At 44.3% G+C, this 27,729-nt stretch overlaps 1 long non-coding RNA gene across 1 annotated transcript; it reads right to left on the reverse strand.

The window, feature by feature from the left end:
- Positions 1-62: 62 nt before the first annotated feature.
- On the reverse strand, positions 63-27,589 carry LOC140686740 (uncharacterized). The gene is made up of 3 exons (XR_012060616.1): positions 27,039-27,589; positions 16,309-16,421; positions 63-156 (listed from the first exon to the last, which is right to left on the reverse strand). It is a non-coding gene; the product is annotated as an uncharacterized lncRNA (long non-coding RNA).
- Between the last annotated feature and the right edge of the window lie 140 nt (positions 27,590-27,729).

The following is a 27,729-nucleotide window of genomic DNA, read 5'->3' on the forward strand; positions in this document are numbered from 1 at the left end:
AAATGATCCCCAAATCTCAATGGTTTAAAAAAAAAAAAGGCTTGTTTCTCACTCACTCCATTTCCTTGAAGGGTCGGCTGCAGCTCTGCTGCCTGGCACCTGCATCCCGGGAGCCGGAGTGGTGAGCATCGGCACTTTGGAACATTGCCAGTTGTCCTGGCAGAAATAAAAGGAAAAAGTTTCAGCTTGAAGGTGACAGTCGATTCTGTTCACGTTTCACTGGTCAAGACAAATCACATGGGTGGGGCTTCAAGACGGCAGAATAGAAGGACAGGGAGCTCACCCTCGCCCATAAATACATCAAAAATATACCTACACGTGGAACAGTTCTTACAGAAAACCTGCTGAACTCTGGCAGATCTCAATCAAGCTACAGGAAAAATCACGTCACCGGGTGGGAAGTGGAGGGGTGGGGACCAGGACAGGACCTGCGCCCCTGGAAGGAGCTGGGAAAGAGGAAAGGTTCCTTCAGCCTGGAAAACCTCTTCACTGGCGGGGACACAGCCAGGACAGAAAGGGCGCTTCAGAGGCTCAGAGGAGAGTGAAGCAGCCACATTGCCACAGGCAGAACAGAAACCAGCGCAGGATCTGTGCAGCCCCAGCTCAAGGCCCAAGCCTGCCGGTGCGTGTGGGGGCTGGGAGCTGAAGCAAGGACCTCAGAGGACGGATCTGGGGAGAGGACTGGGGTCTGCTGTGTGGAGACAGCCGCAAGAGGCTGCAGTGTGGTGTGGGCTGAAACTAGGAGTGTGCAGAGGAGCCTGGGTGCACCAGAAAAGCCCCATTGTTAACACATGCTCGCAAACCCAGGGCCAGGACCTGCCACAGCAGTCTCCTTAGCTTGCTCACAGCAGGGCCGCAAGCACTGTTGCAAGCACTGTTCAGCTGCCCCCAGGTAGAGGCGGGGCTGAAATCTGAGTTCCCTCCGAGGGGCGGCGTGACTGGGAGCTGGGGTGAAATCTGAGCCCTGTCCAAGGCAGCACCTGCAGACTTACACCACTGGTGCCTTTGTAAGCTTAGTGCGTCCAGGACACCTGAGCAGAACCCTGGTGTACAGTGAGGACAGGTCCAGCACCAACACCAGCTGAGCAGATGGAGGCAGGACTGGGCTCTGGGCTGACCCTGCACGTCCACAGCGGCTCCAGCTGCACGACTGTGTGCACCCACAGCAGGGTCCGGGGCCTGACTTCAGTGGAAGCACCTGGAGTGTGAGCGCAGTGCACGGGGCGGGGCACCAGTGCAGGCAGCCTGCGTTCCCACAGCTGCGGCAGGGCTGAGGGCAGGATCAATGCCAGTGTGCTGTGTGAGCCTGCATGCTAGGGGACAAGGGGTAGCTCCTGCAGAGGAATACCCAAGTGGCTCCTGTCCCAGCGGAAGTGCTCCAGTCCTGCCTCACACAGCAGCTCCGAAATGGAGCTGTGGGCCTGTACTCCAACAACTGGGGAGGAGACAGCCCCCAAGAGGGCTGTGACAGCCAGAGAGCAAAGAGGAGGTCCTGCGCACGATCCAGTGCAGGATCTGTCACCACAACACCAATCACGACCCCTGTGTCGAGGAGATAACAGCTGACACACATATAGGAAAGATGTGGCAGCTGTACATGCTAAAAACAGCCCTCACAACAAAAATATTAGATGCATGCAAGCTACACACGGATGCTCACAGTTGAAAACAGCCCTTCAAGATGCCAGTAGGTGACTCACTCAATTTAGAGAGTCACACAGAGAGAGATAAGTAAAATGAAGAAGCAGGGGAAAAACCCTCGGTGAAAAGACAAGTCTCCTGAAAGAACAATGAAGGACCTCCACAGGCAACCAGACGCCGAACTCAGGACGTACTATAGGAATTATCAGAGAAATGCGAACCGAAACTACGAGGTACCACTTCACACCGGTCAGACTGTTCACCATTAAAAAGTCCACGAACGGTAATAGTGGAGACGGTGCAGTGAAAGGAACCGTCCTACACTGCTGGTGGGAGGGTGGTTTCAGCAGCTACTATGGAAAACACTGTGGAGGTTCCTGAAAAACCTAAAAATAGACTTGCCTTGTGACCCAGCAGTCCTACTCTTGGGAACTCTACTTTGAAAATCTACCTCCTTCCCCACCCCATGTTCACAGCACGGCATGGACACAACCTAAATGTCCACTGGCAGAGGACTGGATAAAGATGGGAGTTAGAGGGTGTGTGTGTGTGTGTGTACGTGTAGAATCTAAAAAATAATACCAGTGAACTTATTTACAAACAGAAACAGAAATAGAGACATAGAAAACAAACTTAAGACTACCAGGGGGAAAAGAAGAGGAAATGGAAGGATAAATTGGGAATTCGTGATATGCAGATAGTGACTACTATAAAATGGATTAAAAAGGAGTTTCTACTGTATAGCACAGGGAACCATATGCAAAAATAGCCTCTTGTGAAAAAGAATATGAAAAGAAATATATATAGAAATATATATGTATAACTGAGTCCCTATGCTGTACACCAGAAATTAACACAACATGGTAAACTGACTATACTTGGATTTTAAAAAATAAAAATACTGAAGGAATGAAGAAAGCCTATTGATAGAAGGGCAGATTACTGTAAAATGGAACTAGAAACTCTAAAAAAGAAAGCCAATTAAAATCAGAAAACTCATTTGCTGAGATGAAAGCCAAACTAAAGGCAATAAATAGCCACTAAACAATGCAGAAGAACAAATTAGTAGTCTGGAAGCTAGAAGAATGGAAATGACCCAAGCAAGACAGCAGACAGAAAAATGTTAAAAATGTTAAAAATGAAAGCAATACGAGAGGCCTATGGCATGCTCAGAAAAGCATGCTAATCTATGCATAATAGGGTCCCAGGAGGAGAAGAGAGAAAAGTGAGTTGAAAACGTATTTGAGGAAAGAGAATTGAAACAAAAAAATGAAAGAGGGAAAATTAACACCCGATACCACAGAAGAAGAAACAAACCTCTGATAAAATACTGTGAACAATTACATGCCAACAAATTGGACAACCTAGAAGAAATGGACAGGTTTCTAGAAACATTCAGTCCACAAAAACTGAATAAAGAAGAAATAGATTCCTTTGAACAGACCGATCACTAGAAGTGAAACAGAGTCTGTAATGATAAACAAAACAAAGCAAAACAAAAACTCCCTGCCTGCGAGAAAAAACAAAAGTTCTGGACCAGATGTCTTCACTGAGAAATTCTATCAAACATGTAAGGAAGAAAATTCATACTGATCCCTCTCAAACTCTTCTAAAAGACTGAAGAGGAGGGAGCACTCCCAAACTCATTCTATGAAGCCACTATCACAAATATTTCTCCAGTGAAGACACGCAGATGGCCAAAAGGTACATGAAAACTTGCTCAGTATCGCTAATTAGTAGAGAAGTGCAACCTCACACTGCTCAGACTGTTCATCACTAAAAAGTCCACAAACGATAACTGCTGGAGAGGGTGTGCAGAAAAGGGAACCCTCCTGCACTGTTGATAGGAATGTAATTGGGTGCAGCCACTATAGAAAACAGTATGGAGATTCCTTAAAAATCTAGAAATAGATTTACCATGGGATCCAGCAATTTCACTCCTGGGTATATATATCCAGAGGAAACTCTAGTTTGAAAGGATACCTGCCCCTGACCCCAACCCCCAGTGTTCACAGCTGCACTATTTACAAGAGCCAAGACATGGAAGCAACCTAAATGTCCATCGACAGATGACTGGATAAAGAAGATGTGAAATATTTATACACAGACACATACACACACAAACACATACAATGACATACTCCTCAGCCATAACAGAAGAATAAAACACTGCCATTTGCAGCAACATGGATGGACATGGAGACTGTTATACTAATTGAAGGAAGCCACAAAGAGAAAGGAAAATATCATATGGTATCACTTATATGAAGGACCTGATCAATGTCACCAATGACCCTATTTACCAAATGGAAACAGTTTCCCAAACATATAAAGCAAACTTGGTTTCCAGGGGAGGGAGGAGCTGGGAAGGGATAAATTGAGAGTTTGAGATTTCCAGGTAGTAACTAATATATATATAAAATAGCTAAATAATAATTTGATACTGTATAGCACAGAGAACTATATTATCCTGTAGTAACTTATGGTGAAAAGAATATGAAAACAAATATTTGTATATTCATGTGTGACTGAAGCATTATGCTGTACACCAGAAATTTACGTATTGTAAACTGACTACAGTTCAGTAAAAAAAAAAATGTGTGTGTGTATGTATATGTGCTCCAGCTAAAACTAAAAATAGACTTCCCACGTGCTCCAGCAATCCCACTCCTGGCATATATCCAAAGAAAACTCCAATTCATAAAGATACCTGCACCTCAGTGTTCATAGCAGCACTATTTACAATAGCCAAGAGTGGAAGAAACCGAAATGTCCATCAACAGATGACTGGGTAAAGCTGTGAGACACACACACATACACACACACACACACACACACACACACACACACTCACACACTGGATGACTACTCAGCCATAAAAAAAGAATGAAAAAATGTCATTTGCAGCAACATGAATGGACCTAGAGTTCATTATCCTAAGTGAAGTAAATCAAAGAGAGACAAATATCAGGTATCACTTAAATATGGAATCTAAAAAAAAATGACATAAGTGCACTTATTCACAAAACAGAAACAGAGTCATAAACATAGAAAACACAATTATGGTTACCAAAGGGCAAAGGGGAGTGGGATAAATTGGGAATTTGGGATTTGCAGATGCCAACTACCATATATAAAATAGATAGACAAGGTCCTACTGTACAGCACAGAAAACTATATTCATATCTTGTAATGACCTATAATGAAAATGGATATGAAAAAGTATATCTAAGTGTAACTGAATCACTATGCTGTGCTCCAGAAAGGAGTACATCATACAGTAAATCAACTATACTAAAAATTTAGTTTTAAAAAGTCACATGGCCAAACTTGAAGTGATGGAGGAGGAGAACGCACCCCACTGGGGAGGGACTGTATGCTGTCATCTGACCCAGGCTCCAGGCTTGCTTTTGCCCGATGGTTAATGGGAAAAGGCAGCAGAGAGCTTTCCTGACCCCCTCCCTCCTGCTGTGCAGCGCCGCTGCGGTCACACACCAAGCTCTCCTCCACTGTGGGTGTTGCTGGCTTTCTGTTCTGTCCTGTTGGCCTGGGTGTTTTCACTGCTGAGAACTCTTCCTCACGCAGCCACATCTGGCAGGGCGGCCCGGCTCTGCCCTGAGCTCTGGGCCCCCAGTTCCTTGGTCTGTTAGGCAAAGCATTTTCCTGAGTGTTTTGGAGTGACACGAGTCCTCCTGCGTGCTCCCAGCTGTTTATTGACAATAGGGATCTTTGGTGAGAAGTATTTGGAAACATTGGATTGAACAGTCAGAGTTGTGTTAACTCCAAGGCTAGTCAGAGGTTTGACTCTCCTAGAGGGGGTGTCTGAAACTCAGCAGTCCCCAGACTTTGTGGTCTGAAGAAATTTTTACTCACATAGCATCTCATAGGAACATTCTATGGAACTCATTCTGGGTAAGCCTCGCATATGGGTGAGCACTCCAGCCTTGGAGTTGAAAAATATGGGCTCTCTTTTATATTTGGACCTCAGTTGAGTGTTGAACTTGATGGTCTCTTAACTGTAAGTCCTTTGTAGTTTTCTTTTGAGGGGGAGGGGAGGTAATTAGGTTTATTAATTTATTTTTAGAGGAGGTGCTGAGGATTGAACCCAGGACCTCAGTAGAGCATTGGTACAGGCTAAGCACGTGCTTTACCACTTGAGCTATACCTTCCCCCTTGTAAGTTCTTTGATCTCATTCATATGAAAAACCCAGGTAAGCCTACAGGTGGGAGCTCTTCCTTGATGCCCAGTTCTCGTCCTGTGCTAGACGGACCTCACGCAGAGGCTCCATGAATGCAATTCCACTGTGGGGGCTGGGGACAGGCATTAAGGAGTTGTGACATGCTTAGTTATTACGATGAGTGCCCTGGTCCCAGGTGAACTGGTTAGTTGGCCTGTTTGTTCTTAGCACTTCCCTTACAGATTATTCCAAGTGACCTTGTTTTTCATTTTTGTTCATTTTAGCCAAAAGGCCCAGGCACTCGTCTTCTCCATTCACCATTTTCTATGATGATTTCCTATTGCTTATTTTTCTATCTGTACGAAGCTAAAGCACTAGCCATTACAATATCATGTCACATTTTATGTCCTAAATCAAGCTCCTGGTAAGAGCTGGGTTTAAACACAGACTCTCACGTTAGAAGAAGTAGAAAGTACAGGTTGTAAGTCACGTTGGGAGGATTTAAGACGTCCTCTCTGAGCTTCTGGGAGCACACATTCTCCTGGGGCCTGTCCAGCTTTACTCGCAGCTGTATTTCCCTCTCTTCTCTGCTTTATCCCTGCTCTGCTGATTTCTGGGAAGTAATCTTACACTGTTGTCAGTTAAGAATTGGGCCTGGCTCAGCTGGGTGATTCTTCGGTTCTAAGTGGCACTGATGGAGGTCACTCGTGGTCCTCAGCTGACAGAGGGGCTGGTCTGCCTGGTCCTGCACCAGGATGGCTAGAATGTGGACGTGGCTGGTTCTGTGCGCTGGAGCACCTCCGTGCGGCTCTGCAGTGCAGCAGCCTCAGGGTAGGACGTCATATCTTGCTGGTGGCTCAGGGCTGCCTGAGTGAGTGTTCCAGCAAACCAGGTGGGAGCTTCCATGGCCTTTTATGATCTAGCCTCTGTCAAATGGAGTACTTTCTGCCATATTCTTCAGGGGAAGGGGACACAGACCCACTCTCTCAATGAGAAGGTTAAAAAGGAACCCATGGCCTTGTCTGAACCCATGTTGGATTCCTTGTTGGCTCTGGTCCTGAGTGAGCCCTCTTCATGGACACACTCACCCTGGGTGATGTCACTTAGACCTGTGGTTGTAAACAGCACCTTTATGCTGTGACTCCCAAGTATGTATCTCTAGACTGGACCTTTCCCAAGGCTCCAGATTCTACTGTTTAACTGCCTGCCAGATACTCCCAGTCACTTCACAGGCATCTCACACTCAATACCATCAAACAGAGCTCTTGACTTACACTCTGCAGACTAGTACCACGCCCAGTTTTCCCCGCCTCAGAAAATGCCACCAGCACCCACCCACCCAGTGAGTCAAGGACTTCCTACCTCTCCTTCCCTCAACTATGCATCCATCGCATAAGCAAGTCTTACCTCTCCCCACAGGAGTAACTCAAACTCACACATTCCCCTCCTTGCCTGTTTCCAAGTCCATGCTACAGCCTTCACTCCCGTGGACTGACTCAGGTAGCTCCTGGACTGATTTCCCAACGTCTCATCTACAACCTTCTCCAATCCATTCTCCACAGCTACCAGTGACCTGTAGAGTGTAAACCAGACCACCCGGGGCCCCACATTAAACCCTCAGTGGACTGGGTTGCTCTTTGAAGAAAATCCAGTCTCCTTGCCGTAGCCTGTGAGGCCTCATGTGATCTGACCCCTGCCCACTGCTCCAAGCTCACCTCTGATCACCCTCCTGCCCAGTCCAACCACAGGTATCCTTTCTGCTCTTTCTCCTCTCAGGGCCTTTGCACTGCTGTTCCCTCTGCCTAGAGGGACCTTCCAACAATTCCAATAACTAGTTCATTCTTCAAAATTCAGTCCACAAGTTGTTACCAAACACAAGTCTGTGTGCGCAACGCACTGTGAGGCCAACACTGAAACATCAGCATTTGGGGCATAAAGAGGTTTATTGCAGGCAGGGCTGAGCGAGGAGAATGTGAGGCTTGTGTTCCCTAAATCCCTCCTAACTCCCCAGAGGGTCTCAGCCAAGTCTTTTGACAGGCCAGGCTGAGGGAGGGGCGTCCTAGGGCACGCTATCAGCTGTGCACAAGTCCTCAGACTGGCTGGTGGTGATCCATCCTTAGGCACCAGAAGGTCCTGGGGCTCCATGCCCATGAAGATTAAGTAGTTAATTTCTGGTGGTGGTTTTTAGCATCTGAAAACTCAGGAAACACGCATGTGATATTACCTGGCTACTTCAGAGAGGAGCTACAGCAGAGGACATGGGGGAGGGGTCTGTCCTAGGAAGGCCCCACAGGGTCCTGCTCGGTTACAATTCCCCTCTTTACTTTGATATGTCTCATTTATGAGAACATGTATTAGCAGGAAAGGGAGTAATATTTTGGACAGAGAGGTTAATCATAAACTTGGCATGGTACTCAGTTTCAGTCTCCAATCCTGTTTCATCCTTCCCACATCTTTCAGGGAACAGGGCGACAACTGCTCTGACTACTTCCTGCTCAAGTGGGGTGCAGTCCAGTCTCAATCTGGGGAATGGACAATGAGTTGGAAATATTCCCAAGTTTCAAGTTTTGGATCTGAGTCTTGTGTGATTAAGATCTCAGTCCCTTAACCCACCCTTTTGGTGCCAACAGACCCAATTAGTAGCTGAGGAGTGACAACTGGAACTTGAACAGACAAAGCAGATCTCATTCCCTGAGTTCAGGAGAATAAGCCTGACAGCCAGCCTGGACCTGGCACTCTGGGGGCACTGATGGCCAAAGAGCCAGCTGTCTAGTTTTATCTGAGGTTTTAACTTCTGATGTGGTATCAACACATATGTAACAGGAGTTACTGGCCACTACACATACCTTTTTCTGCTAACATCTGATCTAAGGTAATTTTATTGTCTAAGAATTTAATAGTTACCAGAGGAGACCTTGAAGTCATAAGTCTGCAGCTGCCATCTGCCAAAGGACACTGCTTTCAGAATGGCTGGTGGCGTCCTGAGTATGACACAGCCCAGAAAAATCAGAGCTCATCAATACAGGAATGTGTCTGAAATCACATCCACAATGGCCACCTAGTTTTACCTTGGAAGTCTGAACCACAGCGTCTCCATTTTGACTTCCAAATGCATTCCCCTCAAGGCCAAAGCAGATGCAGAATGCGTTTCCAAAAGGCCATAGGACAGGCTGCTTTGGTCAGTAAAATTTAAGTTAAACCATGTATAAGCCAGAATAGCTTACCCATACTGAAGGAGGATGAATAAAATGGCCGCATTAGGCTAACAGATTGCTTATTCTTATGCTTGCCCTTAAAATGGTCAATTGACCGGTTGCTACTCACAGTTCCAGGCCCGTTGTTAAAACTAAAGCTATTGATCTTGCTGTTTCTACTTTATTCCAGTCATTGAAAGTAATAATCAAGCTTGGTCTCTGGGTCCTTCTCCAAGAAGGTCACAGGACTATAACCTTACAAAATAGCCTGAATTACCAAGGAGACAACACTTTCAGTGCTTATGAGATAAAGTGACCTAACCGCTAACTGGTCGCCTGGAGGCATCATGATGCCATTCTGTCTTCTGATGAGAAAATGATTCTGCTGCTTGTTTTCAATGCTTTGTTTGAGCCATGACTATATAACCACCCCACCCCGTCCCCAAGGTGGGTTCACTCACTGTTGTGAGTCCCGTTTGCCCAGCAAAGCAATAACACTGCCTCTTTTCTTCTAAGCTCCAAGACTTTGTCTCTGAGATACTTGGCTCATCAGAGACGGGGGCGATCTTTTGGCAGCAAATTCATGGTGCCCAGCGAGGGATGAACCACCCTCTTTTCTAAGAGGGGCTTCAGGTCCCATCCCGCCGCCAGGCCAACAAGGCTGGAACGACTGCCCCTCCCGGCTGACAGGAGGGACAGCAGAGAACGGAGCCCAGCGGCTGCCAGGGCCTCTTTTGCTCTGGGGATCCTTTCATCTCTTGCCCTTCCACCGGTCAGTGGACCGCAGTCACCCGAACTAACTCCTTGGAGGAAGAAAAGATGGTTCTGTTTCTTCTGAAGTGCCGCATCTGATCGTCAGGCCTAAGGTGAGTTCCCAGTAACGACCAAGGCCCCTTGATCTCGCCTTTAGAGTTCTCTAAATAGACACGAGGGGAACTCTCATTTGTATTTGAAATGGGTACCCATTTGTAAGAGATCTCGGGCTGAGAGGACTTGGAAGCAAAAGTATTCGTAGTTTGGAATTTGAACGTTTGTAAGTTTGTGCTTCCATTTACCAACAAAGGCCTGGTACTGCAATCTGAAATTTGCATTTGCATTTGTATTTTGTATTTAAAATAAGTTGCCATGGGGGTGCGCCAACTGTTCCATCTAACAGCCCACTGGGTAAGATTTTGAATGACTGGTCTAATTATCCACCCATGGCTAAGAAAAAGATGGCATTTTACTGTAACACTGCTTGAGGAGTGTACACTTCGGGCTCTGGGGAACACTGGCCTGAAAATGGGTTGTTAAATTACTAAACCATTCTCCAGTTAGAACTGTTTTGCCAGAGAAAATGTAAATGGGAAGAAATACCATATATACAAGCCTTTATGAAATCCCATAATGAGGAAGGTCATGACGGACAGGGCCCGTGGCTTAGCCATTTTAAAGACCCCCATACAATTGCCACCCAAGACCCTTAGGTACAACTGACAGTTTGGTCTCAACTAATGGACTTTCTAACTTCTAAACTTCCGTCTCAGTACCAGTGACTCAACTGCTGTTATGACCCCTGGAATGCAAATTTTGAGAAAGGCAGTAATTCGGAAACAAGTAGAAATCTTAAATGTCTTCCATAGAAGTTAGTAAAAATGTTTAGCTATGTAGACAGGCAATTTTGATTTGTTCCATCTGCCAGAAACCCAATTTGAATCCAGCCTCTTGTAACCAGTGAGTCTTACATTGTTGTACCTGATTCATGGCTAAAATTTTGAAATGGGAGCTATGAGGTCTCTGTGTTTGTGTGTTTGCACGTACCTATATGTGTGTTGTAGATATGTGGCATCGCCAAAGTTAATTTGTAAAAGAGCTCTATTTAATTGGTTTAAAGAAAATTAAAGGCTTATATAAATACTCAGAAATACATTAAAACAAACAAAAAAACTTGCCAGAATGAAAATCAGGTTCATGTGATCTTAAAAAAAAAAAATCAGTACTGAATTGATACCTGGTAGCTTAAGCCTATTGGTTTAATTAATATAGACATATCTCCAGATTCATTCATGTTAAGCATAAAACTTCTATTGTACTTAGGTTTAATAGAAGTCCAATAAGACATTGTCGTATCTGTAACAAATTTGTCAGCAAGAAAAACAACTTGGAATAATATTCTTGTAAGCAACTTAAATGTAAATGAGAAAGAGCTTTTGAGTAAACTTTTTAGGAATGATTATTTCAGAAATGTCTACTCAAATGAGCTCCCCAGATATTTGGTAACTTAAAATTTTAGAGTTTTGCTAATTAAGTTAAATGATGGAAGTTTATTAAATAGCTAGGTCATTTTCAGATAAAATAAGATATGAAAACATTAATTGCTGAATATTGACTTTCTCTTACAGAGAAACTAAAGATACTTAGAAATATTAATAAATGTTTGGTGCCACCCTGAAATAATTCTCTACTACTAAGGGAAACATCTCAATATGCTAGGAAAGTAAGATAAATGTTTTCAGTGAAAAAAAGGTATAAGGAATGGAATTATATTTTGTTAATGAAAAATGAGTGACTTTGTCCTAAAGCTAGTTGCTTCTGAATGAAAAAGAAAACAAGGGACAAAAATAATATGGATACACAAAGTTGTAGAAGGTTTGAAAAAGAGGAACCCTGAGGAAAAAAAGAGTTTTGTACATGGTCGGGATTGGCTGAGTTTAAAATAAATTTAGTTGATTAAATAAATCTTAAAAGTATGCTGGTACAAGATGACTAGATTTGGTTCTCTTTCTCTCTGTTGAGAGAACAAAGTCGTCTTAAAATGTTTATCTGCTTTTAGTAACAGATTGTAAAGTTTCTTTTACCCCTTAAATGATCTGTCCTGTATTTACCCTTGAAATATTTTTATTGTTAGTGAACAAGTACTTTTTCACAGTGACCTATACTTTTATCTGACAAAGTATTTTGAAACTTTTAAACACGCTTCCCAAATATCAAATTTTAATCAGAATTCTTTTGACCTTCAGCTAAATCTGGGATGCTTCAGGAGGCTCCTGAAACATCCCAAAGAGAGATTTTAAACTAGTAAGTTTCATTTAGTACATTAAATGACATGGGAAGTATTGTCAAATGAATAATAAATCTTTCTAGGTTACACTGCATAAAAAATTACTAATATAGATATTCTAGAAATTACATGGAATCCCTAAAAATCTGGTATGTCTGAAATGTTACCAGTCATAATTATGGTTATTGTAACCAGGTTTCTTTATCGATTACTAAGTGATTAACCATGCTTTTAAGCTTTTTTGTCATTTATAGACAGTTACTGTTTTATTCTGATGCTTTTGCAAAATGCTTTCTCTTCAAGGAGACTTATTGGTTTCTGATAAACTTCAAACTATAGAACTGAATTAAACTGGGTAAGAAATTTTAAAAGTCTGATGAAAACTGATTTCATAAAACTGTTAACAAAAAGGAAGGATTAGTTACATGGGACTGAGTAAACTGATGAATATGGTTATAATTTTTGGTTTTGTCTGAAATATTACTGGCTTTTAATCTATGTTCTCCACATACAAAGAAGTCCTTCTTCTCAAGCTAATTATGACTTATAGCAGTGTGGTAAACTATACCTTTGTAAGTATAATTAAAACAGTTATCTTTTCTCTCTATCTGATCCCTCCAGAGACTGGAAATTTTTAGGTTCCCAGTGGCTTTATCAGATAAATTAGGAAAATTACCTTCTGACAGGTTTAGGAATCTCAAGGTATTTTGAGGACCTTGAAGATAAAAGAATTCATCTAAGTCTGTAAGGCAAAATCTATGACAAGCCCCTGACATGGCTTTCCTGGCCTTAGGAAACTTTATTAAAATTCTAGCCTGAGACTCCTTATTAAAAGTTTCAACACAGCCAATTTAAGAGCCTATATGATCAAATAATCAGACTTAATTTGTGGACAAATTAATCTTGATTTGTCTATATTTGATAAAAATGAGGGTAATTTTAGAGAGAAAAAGATAATATTTTATTGGATATTAAATTCTAGTTTTGTTAATTGAGGTCTATATTTACTAAGACTCACTTCCCAGATCATTCCTTGCTGTTATGTTACATTGCTGCAAAGTTTAATTGAATTATTAAAAGGACACTCTAGGTTTGTTTCTGAAGCTCTGTAATCTATCCTTGGATGAAGATCCGATGCCCCATCACCTGCAACCAGGGGATTATACCCACTGGAACAGACATGATTTAAAGAACTATCTTCAGCTTGAATGGAAGGACCTTTTATCAGGTACTCTTAACTAGACCACGCACAGTGAAAGCTAAAAGAAATTGACTTTTGGATTAATTTCCATTTAGAAAGAGCCCCTGCACAGGACTGGCCTATAGAGAACTGCTCACCTTAAAACAATGCTCAAATGGAGAAGACGCTACCAGACCAGGATGAGAAGATGATGACATCCGAGGCAGACAGCTGACCCAAGACACCGGACCAGGCCCTTAAGCCAATTACTGTGATAATTGCTCATATCTTTGCTTATGAACAATGCCTGTGTAACATTTTCCTTAAAGATAAGGATTGGTACAGAACAGACTAAGTGAGATGACCTGGGGATACACTGAGCTGCCCCTGATGAAGTTCTTGGCTTAAATTCTTACTTGTGACCTTACTAATACTGCTAACTATATTATTTGTATTTTGCCTGTTTTACAGAATTGTTGTTTCTTGCATTACCAAATAGTGACTGAGCCTCTGATAAAATAATGACTAGGTAACTTAAAACAGTAGGTCAGATATATACTTCTGTATGGGACCAATGATTGTAATAGTGTGACTCTAGACTTGGGAAGAAGCAACAAGAGGGAATATTCTCTTGGACCGTAACAGGCTAGTAAGACAGGGGGCCCAGAGACTTTTTGCTACTGTTAACAAGGCCTAGTCCCGTAACAGCACACCACGTGGCCTATCGACAAAAGCCTCACCTGACCTGGGAATAAGCATTCCTAGCACCATGACCACGGTCATGCCAAGCCATGGTCAAATTTATGATCATGGGGGCTCTCGCCACCTGCCTCCACAAAGATTGGATCATGTTGGCACTTGCCATCTACCCCTGCTTGGATTAAATCATGAGCTGCTGTAGCCGCTGACCTCCAACACTCCCTGAAAGGAGCTCAGGGTGGAGGTCGGGAATGAGGCGCTCTGTCCTCTGGGAAAACTGGCTGAACAGGCCTTCAGATAGTTAGATATTTTCAGGAGAAGATTTTTATGAGCCCCAATTCTTGCATCTCCTCATTCTCTAGAAAAGTACTAAAATCGTTAATGGTAACATCTGCTTTGGCCATTAAGGAAAAAAATGCATTTGAAAATCAAAATGGATGTCTGTAGTTCAGACATCCAAGGTAAAATTAGGTAACCGATATAGATGTGATTTCAGACAAGTTTCTGTATTGCTGAGAACCTGAGTTTTCTGAGCGGTGTCAAAATTAGAATGCCACCAGCCGTTCTCAAATCAGTGCCTGCTGGCAGCTTGTAGCTACAACCTTATGGGTTTAAGTTCTCCTCTTGTAGTTACTGAGTTTCTGGATTCATACTGCCTGCTGTACTTTACTACCAGATGAATCCAGGAACATCGCAACTGCCCTGGAGGACATAAAAAAACACAAAATGTAGGGGATTCAGATGCATATGTGCAAAAAGTTACAACCCAACCAAGTTACACCTGGCTTTCTGGCCTCTTCATGGATACCCCAGGGTCTCCAATCTATCCTTATGGGGATTCTACAGTTTCTGTTATCACTTCTGTTAACAGGAGTTGATATATATCTAATATTTAGACAGTTTTCCATCGTCTAATGTGCGGGAAACAAGCAGCCAAGGCTCCTTCTGAACCCCTAGCCACATGGCAAGATCAGGTTCGCTCATTCTATTTCAAGGGCCCCTGAAACGATGCCCCCGTTCTGCAGGAAGCAGCCATATGAACACGATGCCCATCTCCCTATTTCCTTAGAAATGGAATGAGAGAAACGGACAGTGGGGATTTTGAAGGATTAATAAAATGGCCGCACTTAGGCTAACAGACTGCTTATTCTTATGCTTGCCCTTAAAATGGTCAATTGACCGGTTGCTACTCACAGTTCCAGGCCCGTTGTTAAAACTAAAGCTATTGATCTTGCTGTTTCTACTTTATTCCAGTCATTGAAAGTAATAATCAAGCTTGGTCTCCGAGTCCTTCTCCAAGGAGAAGGTCACAGGACTATAACCTTACAAAATAGCCTGAATTACCAAGAAGACCACATCTTGAGTGCTTTCAAAAAGAGATCTAACCACTGGCCTCTATAGAACTGGTCACCTGGAGGCATCATGACGCCATTCAGTCTTCTGATGAGAAAATGATTCTGCTGCTTGTTTTCGATGCTTTACTGTTTGAGCCATGGCTATATAACCACTCCACCCCATCCCCAAGGTGGCTTCACAGTTTTGAAGGCACCAGCCTGCTGTGAGTCCCCTTTGCCCAGCAAAGCAATAAAGCTGCCTCTTTTCTTCTAGGCTCCAAGACCTTGTCTCTGAGTTATTTGGCTTGTCAGGGACGGGGGCCGACCTTTCAGCAACAATACCTCAATTTGTGCAGGTTTCTCCATCATTTCCTCTCTTGATTACAAATCTTTCAACAGAAAACATTGATGATCAAAGTATCTGTCCGTTGAGGCTGTGGGGATAGCTCCTGCACCAGGTTTAGATCTGTCCCTCAGTGCTAGACCTCTTTTACGAAATTTTAAAATTGAAGTATAGTCAATTTACAATGTTGTGTTAATTTCTGATACACAGCATAGTGATTCAGTTACACATATTTCTCTTCATAGGCCTCCTTTGTATTTGCCTAGTTATCCATGTTGGGGGAAAATTAACCAGACATCAAGAACAGGCTCAGAGGTACGTTAACGGGGAAACACTTTACCGGCCATACATTTTATCACTTACACCCAATTGTTACACAGGCATCTTACATGTGCTCTTAGAAGGACTTAAAGCTAACACTGTTTTACCTCATGACATTGTTGCACATCATGAGTAGTTACACTCTGTGACAACTCCATTAGGAAATTCTCTTTCTATCCTAAACACTGGGGCAGTATTGATAAGGAAACAAACATCTGGTTAACAGTTCCATTAGAAAATAGATGGAAAGCCAGTAATCTTTCTGACAACACCAAAAAATCATAATCATTTCATCAGGTCACTCAGTCCTATGCAATCAATCCCTTTTACTGACAGTTTTATAAAATCAGAATTTTCATTAGACTTTAGATATCTTACCCCATTCAGCAGTGTGATTTAGAAGAAGCCTGTGCTTGTCAGAAAGTCCTTTCTATGAATCTTCCTGAAGATTCAGCAGTCTTGCAAAGCACCAGCTAAGCTATGACAAAAGACTGAAAAAGGCAAGGTTAAAGATCAGATTACAATGTAGAAATTTCAGGTTGCTGTGAAGTACATTTTAAGATAACTAGAATTATGACTGCCAGCATTAGACTAGGATGTATTTAAATGTCAAAAGCTTTATATAATTTCTAGAATATAGCATCTGAGGCGGCTTATCACTCATTTGACGACGCTTCCTGTGCAATTCAACATGCCAACCAACCCCACTTAGTTCAGCATTTTTCTCTTGAGATGCCTCAGGGGCTCTCTCAAGCATCCCAGAGTCAGCTGGAAGTTAAAAGAACTTTAATTAGAACTTGATAGCAAGTTTGTAAAAGTATCAAAAAGTTTTTAAAACATTTAGTCATCAAATAGAATCACAGGTCATCGTGAAAATTTAAAGTTGTTAGAGCAGGCAGATAGCTAGAAATGAGCAGAGAAAGGGGGACACAGAACAAATGGCAGGAATTGGGCAGGAAGGAGGGGCACAAGCCAAAGGCAGGAAACCATACATCATGTAAGCACCAGGGGTCCCTCGGCAGAGAAAAAGCAGGAACCTTTGGGCTGATAAGGGGTCACACCTTTTGGAGTGATGAGTGGCCTCGAGATGAACAAAGGAAGGTGAGAAAAGGCAGGAATTTCCAGTGTCTGAATGTAACCTTTTGCTCATTCAGCCCTTATTTCAATAAAACTAGCCTTGCAGATGAAGTACCCATCATGCACCAATGCCATGACACTTCCAATCTAAACTAAATAAGGGCAAAAATCCCTCCTCCCTTTGGGAAGGTGGAGTTGGGATGATAATCAGGGAATAGAACCCCAAACCCTTCCCTCCCCAGTGAATATTCCGCCCATTCATTTTTATACCCTATGTAGCTAACTTGCCAAAGAGACGCAGGGCAGCCACTCAACTCATCCTGCCTGCTCTCCCCTTGAGAGTGTACTATCCATCCTTTAATAAATTCTCACTTTACTTTTTTAACCACTACGTCTTATCTCTGAATTCTTTCTGGTACAGGACAAGAACCTGGAACACCGGTTGCATCCACCGGCAACATCTTTGGCGCTGCAGCCAGGAGATTAGGTGAGCCATGGCCTCTCGCCTCCCTTGCGCTTGAGAGACTCTCTGTATTACTTTATCATCTGTCGCTTCTTTAGGATCTACTGCCACAAAAATGTAGACAAAAATCAAACATGTAAAAGCCTCTAGGGTGCTGGCCACTAAAAAAGGTCTCTCCTGTGAGGGTGAGGTGATCATGGATCAGACTAAAGAGACGATGGTTCTGTCCGCCCACTGCAAAAACAATTTCCACATCGCATTCTCTAGGCGCAGTTAAGAACATAGCACTGCCCTCTCCTGGAGGCTAACCTTGTCTCCTCGCCTCGCCTCTATCTCACCTCTATTTCCTGCACATTCATGTCTTACTCTGCGAAACGGATGCGGGAAGGAAGACTTTACCAAGCACTTCCCAAACCTTGCCGCCAGGTTTTTATTTCTCCTTGTTACATATACAGAGGGCTTGTCAAGGAAGTTCCCAACAACTTTCACAGGCAGCTAAGGACCCAAGCAAGCTATAGGATATTTGCCCTCTGAGTTTAAAAAATAAATACAGCTTTAAATAGACTATAAGAGAGCTCACACAGTGGCTGAGGCCACAGTCCCTATGGGAGCTCCCTCCTGCCACCAGTGCTCCCTGGGGGACCATGTCCCTGATGTTGGTGGGGGGACAATTCCTCGTGATGCGGTGGGGTTGGGGCCATCATTTGCTGACTGCCACAGTGCAAGGTCCCGGTGTCTGACAGATCCCTCCAAGGTACACCGTGTGTCTGGGGTCTACACCCACTCCAACCCCGCCTCTCACTCTTAAGGTGGGGCAGAACTGCAGAGCCAGGGCCATGCTCTTGGCTGCGCCCTGCTGACACTGCACTTGGCATTTACCACTCAGGACCCAAAGAGGAAAAAAAAAAAAACAAACATAAAACACAAACCACTGGGATACCAGGCCCTCCATTTCCCCTCAGTACAGGCACGATGCTTCCACCTAGTGCCACCATAACCCTTCCCCCATGTGCAGCCCCAACGAAATGCATGTGTGAGGGAGAAGGGGGGATTGGAGTGCTGAGATCTGGGGCATCACCCACAAAAAAAGAGCTTATCCCCTGGGCCTTCAGGAAGGTCGCCACCTCAGGTTCGCAGATAGGGGATGGGACACAGTGAGCTCCCACGATGCTGGGACAAGCACTGGCAGGTTGCCATGTGGGGTGTTGCTACCACCACATTGGCCAGGGTCGGCAGGACTAGGTGGACAGGAACAACTGGAACCAGTCCTGTCTGTAACAGAGTCCCAACGAGACCTCCTAACATTAATGCTCCTTTCCTGTTACAGGAACATTCTCCCCCTGAAGGACCATGGTAAACACCTCCCCCATCCCCATCCCCAAGGACTCACCTCTCGGGTGCATTTTGAGTCACTGGGACCAATTTTCTTTAGATTCTTTAAAATGGAAAAAGCTCATTTTCCTTTGTAACACAGCCTGGCCCCAATACAAACTCAGGGACAATGAGGCCTGGCCAGAAAATGGAAGCCTGAACTATAATACTATCCTACAGTTAGACATTTTTTGCAAAATGCAGGAAAAATGGACGGATGTTCCTTATGTTCAGGCCTTTATGGCCTCAAGAGAGAACCCAGAGCTATGCAAATCCTACCTAAGGGAACCTTGTCGGCTGGGACCCATTCAGGCTACACGAAAGCCCCCTATGATAGCAACTCTGGAGGAACACAAGCCCCAGACAGAAGACCCAAGTCTGGATACTCTTTCACCATCTTCAGCCCCTCCTGCACCCTATAAGCCTCTTTACCCTTCCACCAAAAGGGCAGCCAGAACGTCTTTGCCCCCTTCAGGAAGTAGCAGGTGGGCCTCAGGGAATTAGCAGAGTCCACACCCCATTTTCTTTGTCTGACTTCAACCAGTGTCGCACTTGCTTGGGCCAATTCTCAGAAGATCCCAGCCGGTTCACTGAGGAATTCCAGGCACCGGCTCTCTCCTTTGATCCTACATGGAAGGACTCAAATATTGTCCTTTCCCACTGCTGCACCACTGAGGAAAAGACTCGTATCTGGGCATAGGCTCAAACGTATGCTGATGGATTACACGTCACCCAGCCTGAGCAATACCCTGTGGGCTTGACAGCAGTGCCTCTGATTGATCCCAACTGGGACTATCAGCCAGGCCAGCTTGGCGTCACTAGAAGGGACCACCTTGTCCATTGCCTCACTGAGGGGATGAAACGCTGCATAATTAAACCTGTCAACTATGATAAGGTTAAAGAGACCACCCAGGGCCAAGATGAAAATCCAGCCCTATTTCAGGCTTGGTTGGTAGATGCCCTCAGAAAGTTTACTAATGTAGACCCAAACACTTTCGAGGGACATACTGTATTTGCAACCCACTTTATTAGCCAATCAGCCCCTGATATCGTAAAACGCTTCAAAAGCTTGCCATGGGGCCCCAAACTCCTCTTAACCATCTTATTGATATGGCCTTCAGTGTCTTTAATAGAGACCTGGCTAAGGAGGAAAAAAAGGAACAGCGTGACTTACAAAGGGCACAATGTCAGGCAAAGCTTCTGGCAGCTGTCATGACAAGACCTAACCCACCTCCTGGCCACCCCAGAAGTACTCCCAAAAAGAGGAGCCTGTTTCAGCTGTGGGAGCCCTAAACACTGAAACAAGAAATACCCAGGAAGCCGGTCTCAGCCTCCATCCAAGATGCCATGCCCAATCTGCAAAACACTGGGCCACTGGAAGAGAGAACGCCCCCTCGGCTCTGAAGGGAGCAGGGAAATTCCCCCACGCCAGTCACGGCAGTGGTTGACTGACGGGACCTGGGACCTCCCAAGGCTCCTGAGAAGACAGTCATCATCACACGGGAGGAGCCATGGGTGACCACTGACGTGGCAGGTAAGCTTGTCCAGTTTCTAGTGGACATGACAGCCACTTACTCTGTCCTGACTTCTCACGCTGGGCCCTTTTCCCCTGAAACCTGCTTTACTGTTGGGGTAAAAGGCCAAAACTAAAACATTTCACCACCTCAGTATACAAATAAAAAACTATAATGGGCTAGAGATAGGGGATACCAAATGGGCCCTGATGGTTGGTAGATTAAGGAGCAATCAATAACGCTGCTCAGGGCATCACAATAGCAAATTTTAAATGACTCCTCTCATCTGGGAAAGGATGCTTTGACTAGCCTGGTGGGAAAAGTTTTCTTGGACATGGGCCCTCCTCAAACCACCTTAGAAATCAGGAAGGCCTGCAATATACGTTACTATAACAACCCAGGGGGGAAACTTAGGCCCCCACCCCTCCTCCAGCCTATCCAAAGGAGAGGAGCTTACCCAGGAGAGGACTGGCAAATGGACTTTGCCCAGATGCCATCCTCTGGGGGATATAAACACCTTCTGATTTTTATTGACACTTTCACTGGATGGTAAAAGCCTTTCCAACTAGGACCAAAAAAGCTCAAGAAGTCATAAAGACACTATTAAAAGAAATAATTCCTTGGCTTGGGCTTCCATGGTCCTTACAAAGTGACAATGGGCCCCCTTTCGTGGCTAAGATTATGCAACAAATTTCCACGGCCCTAGGCATTTGCTACCACCTCCATGCTGCCTGGAGGCCTCAATCATCAGGAAAAGTAAAAAGGGCATATCAAACCTTAAAAAAAGTCCTGGCTAAGCTTTGTCAAGAAACATCAGAACCATGGAGAAAGCTCTTACCCACAGCCCTGCTGAGAATCCTGGTGGTACCTAAAGCAGGGCTAAGGCTCAGACCCTTTGAAATGACCTATGGTAGACCCTTTTTATCCTCTGATATACTGGTGGACTCTGACACTACTGAGCTTGTTAAATACCTAATTAATCTGGGACAAGTCCATAAGGCAATTACAGAATATGGAAGTCAGGTTTTACCAAGCCCCAGCCAGGAATCAGGTTCCATTCAGGTTCAACCAGGAGACTCTGTCCTCCTAAAAACGTGGAGACAAGGACCCCCTCTGACCAACTATTGCCCAAGTGGAAGGGGCCTCACCAGGTCCCTCTCAGCCCTCCTACTGCAGTAAGGTCACAGGGGATCACGAACTGGGTGCATCTTTCTAGAATTAAACCTCCCCCTCCCCCAAGTCTCCACAGGACACAGAGGACCTTGGACGGCAAGAGGAGCCCAGGTGGACGAGTGAGGCTCTTCAAGACCTGAAACTCTTATTTAAGAAGGACACAGGTACTTCACAGACCGGGCTGAGCACCATTATTTCCCCTTGTGCCTGCTGGTACCCTTGTCCGCCCACCTGACTAATTCGCTCTGGTGGGTCTGGATACTCACGGTCCTCCTCATTCTCCTGGTTGCCCTCACAGTTGTTTATGAGTCTTGCGTCAACACCGCACCCATGCCTGGGAGGAAACTTCTCTGCCCTACTGGCTTTAATCAAACCCGCTCCAAATCTAAAAGACACCCCACAGCTGCTTCTTTTTTTTCTCTTCCTTTTTTTCCCTCCCTTCTTTCTCCTTTCAAAAAATGCTAGGGACCCTACCTCCACCCTCACTTGTTCTTGTCTCATTTATCCAATCTCTTTGCTCTCAAGAGCTAACAATGAAAAGATAACATAATAGTCAATAACTCTCAGATTATTGCTGAAGGAGAAAATTTCTCTCTGCTGGATTTGCCACCCACAACCCACACCCCAGGAGACATAAGCACCACCCTCAAGGTCCACCCAGGCAACAACTGCACTGTATTCTCAGCTCTTAACCAATCTTTTTTAATTACTCGAGACAAAATTTCTCTTTAATTGTTACATGGGAGAGGCCCCCTCTGCTTTGTTAACACATCTCCCTACTCAAAGGCTATAAATATCACCAAAACCTCCCTTATCTGCAGTCAAATTCTAGGATGCACCCCTTGTTACAACAGAGGAAACACAGACCCCTTTTCAGTCCTTGAGGCTCTCTCTAACAGAAACATTAGCCTACCCCTAAAAATCTTTAAGCTACAAATTGGAGTGAGGTAGTGGGACAGCCTCCTTACACGTCATCCTGCACTCCTAACAGCACACACGTATGCTATGACAATTCACAAACTACTGCCAAAAGAACTTTCTGTGCTGGGTATTATATCAGATATCCCCCTAAGGCCCCCCACCCGCCCCAACTATAGGACCCCCTCCTGGATACTCCAAACCAGAAACTAAATTCAAAATACAGTAGGGACCCCTCCACAACTGTCTCCCACCTCCCAAAACTTTTCTCCAGCTGTGTAACCAAACCAATCACACAGTTTTACCAGCACCACCTGGATTATTATGGCTATGTGGGACCTCAGATAGCTACCTCACCACGACCAAAGCCACTGCTCTCTCACAACTGGACAACACGCTTCACTATGGGGGCCACACCTTGGGAACTGTGGCTCTAGCCCAAATAACCATCCTCAGTGTGACCCACGTGAGACAGAAAAGGGCCTTTGCTCTGGTACTAGCAGGAATTATAGGGACCGTAGCTGCAGCTGCCCCTTGGGGAGGATTCGCCTACCATGAGACAACCTTGAAAGACCTGACCTCCTCCCAGGATAATGCACTAAAAACAAAAAAACAAAAAATCGGAGACATTCTCACACTCTTACAAAAGTCCCTAGGTTCTCTGGCAGGGGTGGTCTTTGGCAATTGCCGAGCCCTAGACTATGTACTGGCAAGTGAAGGAGGGGTTTGTGCAGTCATAAAACATGCTACACGTATATTAATGTCTCAAGAGAAGTAAAAGTAAATGTTAAAGAAATTCATAAACAGGCTTCCTGGCTCCACAGGTACAACCAAGGAAAACAGGAATGGACTGAGACCCTTAAGGGATGGTTTCCAGAATATACCTGGCTTCTTCCATTTCTAAGCCCCACAGCCACCATATTTCTTATCTTTCTTTTTGATCCTTGTATTTTTAACTACCTAGTAAAATTTCTATCCTCTAAAATACAACTTCAACTTCAAATAATGGTCCAACAAGGATTCCAACCCATCCCACCTGAAGATAAAAACCATCAACATCACTGGACAAGGCCTCTGCTTCCTTCTACTCCCCACTCTCCATCCCCGCGACAACTAACAACCCCGAGACCCCTACCTCTGACAGACAGCAAGGAGATCTGGGCCCACAGGTAGGGACTACATCCATGTTCAGCTTGAAGCAGTTACAGAAGACTGACCATCATCCCTTTTCTCCTTAAAAGATTTTAAGGGTCCAGACTCCTTGAGGGGGAAATGTTAGAGCAGGCAGATAGCTAGATAAGAGCAGAGAAGGGGGCACAGACCAAATGGCAGGAATTGGCCAGGAAGGAGGGGCACAAGCCAAAGGCAGGAAACCATACATCATGTAAACACCAGGGGTCCCTCGGCAGAGAAAGGAAAGCAGGAACCTTTGAGCTGATAAGGGGTCACACCTCTTGGGGTGATGAGTGGCCTGGAGACAAAGAAAGGTGAGAAAAGGCAGGAATTTCCAATGCTCATTATGCCCTCATTTCAATAAAATTAGCCTTGCAAATTAGAAGTACCCATCATGCACCAATGCCGTGACACTTCCGATTCAGACTAAATAAGGACAAAAATCCCTCCTCTCTTTGGGAAGGTGCAGTTGGGATGATAATCAGGGAATAGAACCCCAAACCCTTCCCTCCCCAATGAATATTCTGCCCATTCACTTTTACACCCTATGTAGCTAACTTGCACAGGGCAGCCTCACCTGAGTCTACCCACTCTCCTCTTGAGACTATACTATCCATCCTTTAATAAATCCCTACTTTACTTTTTTAACCACTACGACTTGGGTTACAACAAAGTGACAAAAGATTTCAAAAGCAAACACAGATTACTCAGAAGGCAAGGACGTTCACACAATCTGTTATCAAAAGCAGCACTCTACGTAAACTTGTCCTCTTAACAGAGAGGAACCAAATCTAGTCCTGCACCAGCCTACTTCTAATAACAAAATCCATTTACCTGATTAAGTTTGATCTAATCTTAGCCAGACCACACACACAGCTCCTTCCTCAGGGCTCCCCTTCCACAACTTTCTAGATCCCTATTAGTCTGGCCCTCATTTTTTTTTTTTTCATCCAGAAAGAACCCAGATTTAGGACAAAATCATTTTTTCCCTCTTAACAAGATTCAATTCCATTTTTTAATACCTTCCTAAACATACTTTCCTACTGTAGACTGAAATATTTTTAGTAGTTTTAATGACATGTTTCATTAGAATTTCAACTCTTAAAAAACTTCATTTCCAGTGAAATCCAGTAAGTACACAATTATGAACTTTTACATTAGCATTCTGTAGGTTAGCAAACAAATAAAAATAATATTTTCTATGAAAAGCACATATTTTTAGAAATTATCTCAGGGTAAAACCATTCCTCTATAGTCCTAAATACTCTCAGGTTCTCTGCAAACAGAAGCCAATGTTCAGCAATCAATGATTCAGTATCTTACTTTGTTTTGGAATGACCTAGCCATTCAATAAACCTCCATCATTTCACGTCAGGTTACCAAATATCCGGAGAGATCACTTCTAAGTAGTCATTACCAAAACACAACCATTTCCAAAGAGTTCACCCAAAAGCTCCCATCTCATTTGCATCCAATCCACCTAGAAGAATTTACATCATACCAAGTAAATTTTTTTTCTTTCTGCTGACAAACTGCAACAGAAACATAAACCTACTAACCTTCAGTAAACCTAGGTACAAGAAAAGACATGTCTGCATGGATTATACGAGCAATCTTTAGCTAGCTTTAAGATCAGATACTAATTTAATATTGAGTATTTTCTGGATCACATGAACCTGAAATTTGTCCTGTCTAGCTTCTTTTATACTTAGACGTATTGAATTTGCAAGTGTTACCAAGTCCAAACTCATTCTGCTCACCAGGCCAATATATGGGGATGTGGGGTGTTGAGACAAGATGAATTCAGGCTTCTTTTATACTAAACGGGGAAGGGGTAAAGGCCTGGTCCTAGCCAGACTCGAGGGAAGGAGTTAATTTCTTCCTTCCTGCAACTATTTACAGTTGATCCTGGTCAGGTGAACCATTTACTTTGTGAGCTAAACAAAGGTATTTTAGCTTAATGCTCATTACCTGGGAGGCAGGGCTCCCAGAGACGGGCCATTATGTTTAATTTAACCTATAGGCAACATCTGTGATTAACAAGCAATACAAAGGTTAAAGTAAAGGAAACAGATCTAATACAGGATCAGATTTGTTTTTCCCTATTATGCAAGTGCTTACGTTTAAGTCAATTAAATAGAGCTCTTTTACCATTAATTTTTACACAAAGACAGAATCAGAGATCTCACCGTTTTTCACCTAGAGTTTAAAAAAACTTTTTTCCCTTGAGAGCCCAAGTAGATTATTTACATCACAAAGGCACAGAAAGAGAAACGCAAATTCCTCTGCTAACTACTTTTATACAACCCAATCATCTTGACTATTTTCATGGATTGTTTTTCCTCCTAGTTTCCAAACATCCACTTCAGTTTAAAGAAATAATAGTAATAAACGATAAAATACGTATTATTCACACATGGCTCACTTTCAGCAAAATCAGGAAGAGAACAGGACTTGCACTCAGGTACTGAGACACACACCCACCCACTCAAGATGAAAACAGAAGCAATGGCAAAAGGCCCACTTGATGTAAAAACAAAGCCATTAGGGGCCATTGCTGGCCAGATCTCAGGGAGTCCTGAACCCACACAGTGTTACCATAAAAAAAACTCATTTTCCTGCATTGTTGGGAGCATAGCTGAAGATCTCCCTGTTTTGCAAAATATCCCTAGGAGGACTACAAGATGGAACGGAGCTCTGATCGTCTGTACTTAACTTTCACAGCCAATGTCATCAAATACCTAGCCACAAAATGGTCTCTCAGGGTCACAGTTCCCTAGCCCCCAAAAGGGAGATCCCCAACTAATGCCCCACTGGAGAGGAAGCTGAATGAATGGCCAAGGCCAGTTAAGGGAAAATCCCAACCAATGCTCAGCTACTGCTGAGCCCAGTGCACCAGGGAAGGATACCCTGGTATTGTCACATGTGGGCTCTGCTACTCAAAGATGTCTCAACAAGCCAATGCAGGTGCTGATACACACACACACACACACACACACACACACACACACACACACACACACACACACACGAAAGCAACAAACATGGTCCGACAAAGGACCAGACAAGGTATAGCCCCAAATTCCACTTCCACTCCCAGAGTGGCCTAGCTCTCCAAAGAGAACGGACCCCGAGTGGCTCCCAATGAGCCCAGGCACTTCCTAGAAGGCAATGAATCCAGGTGAAGCAAGTAGAATTTTCCCGTCCTGCCCAGCCGGAGTGGCTCACAGCACAACCACACACACAAAACCACAAACAACAAGTAAGCTATGGTCGCACAGAGATACTCCACTTCCACTCCCAGACAGAGGCCTCCAAACCGATGGGCCCAGCTCTCGAAAGACAACAGACCCAGAGTGGATGCAATGAGCCCACTGCGGTGAGGGAAGCCCCAGCCCGCACAAGCTAGAGTGACTCACCCTCAGGCGAGGCGGAGTGTGGACGCAGCTCCAGAAGATTCTCAGCTCCAAACAGCCTCGGCCGGGGCGGCGAGAGAAGGGGCTGCCCCGGGCCGGAGTTGACCTGAACAGGCACAGACCCCTGTGCGGCGTCACCAAAATCGTTACTGAACGCAAAATTCACGTGCCTGCTGCAACGTGAGGCCAAACAAACCGAAATGTTAGTTTGCAACTGGAAAAAACTTTACAAAGCCGGGCACGGAGAGCAAACGCTTCCTGCCTCAAAATCCCCGGAAACCGGAAGCGCTTCGCTTGAGCCCTTTTAACGGCTCAGCTGAGGGTGGGCCCTCCCAGGCACGTGACCTGCTCTTCCGCAATTCTCTGATTGGTTGAATTTGAGGCAACACAGCTGTTAACATTATCAACCCTCAAGCACCAGAAGGCCTGAGGGCCACGTGCTCATGATTAACAAGTAGTTGATAATTCTTCTTTCTCTCTCCTCTGACTGTGAGTTGAGTAGAAAATGCCGGGTAATTAATTCTTTGCCCCAGCTTGTGTATCTACAAAGTGGAACAGCCATAAATAAATTTCTCTATGTAAAACAACTCATACAAAACTCGAACACAATTGTTTACACCTTCTTTCCACCCCAGGACAGTTCTGAGGTTGCACTCAAACCTACTGTGAGTTTTCACAGCCTCAGCCAAGGAGG

This window comes from Vicugna pacos, chromosome 17 (assembly GCF_048564905.1).
Source record: "Vicugna pacos chromosome 17, VicPac4, whole genome shotgun sequence".
In the NCBI taxonomy this organism is placed as follows: domain Eukaryota; kingdom Metazoa; phylum Chordata; class Mammalia; order Artiodactyla; family Camelidae; genus Vicugna; species Vicugna pacos.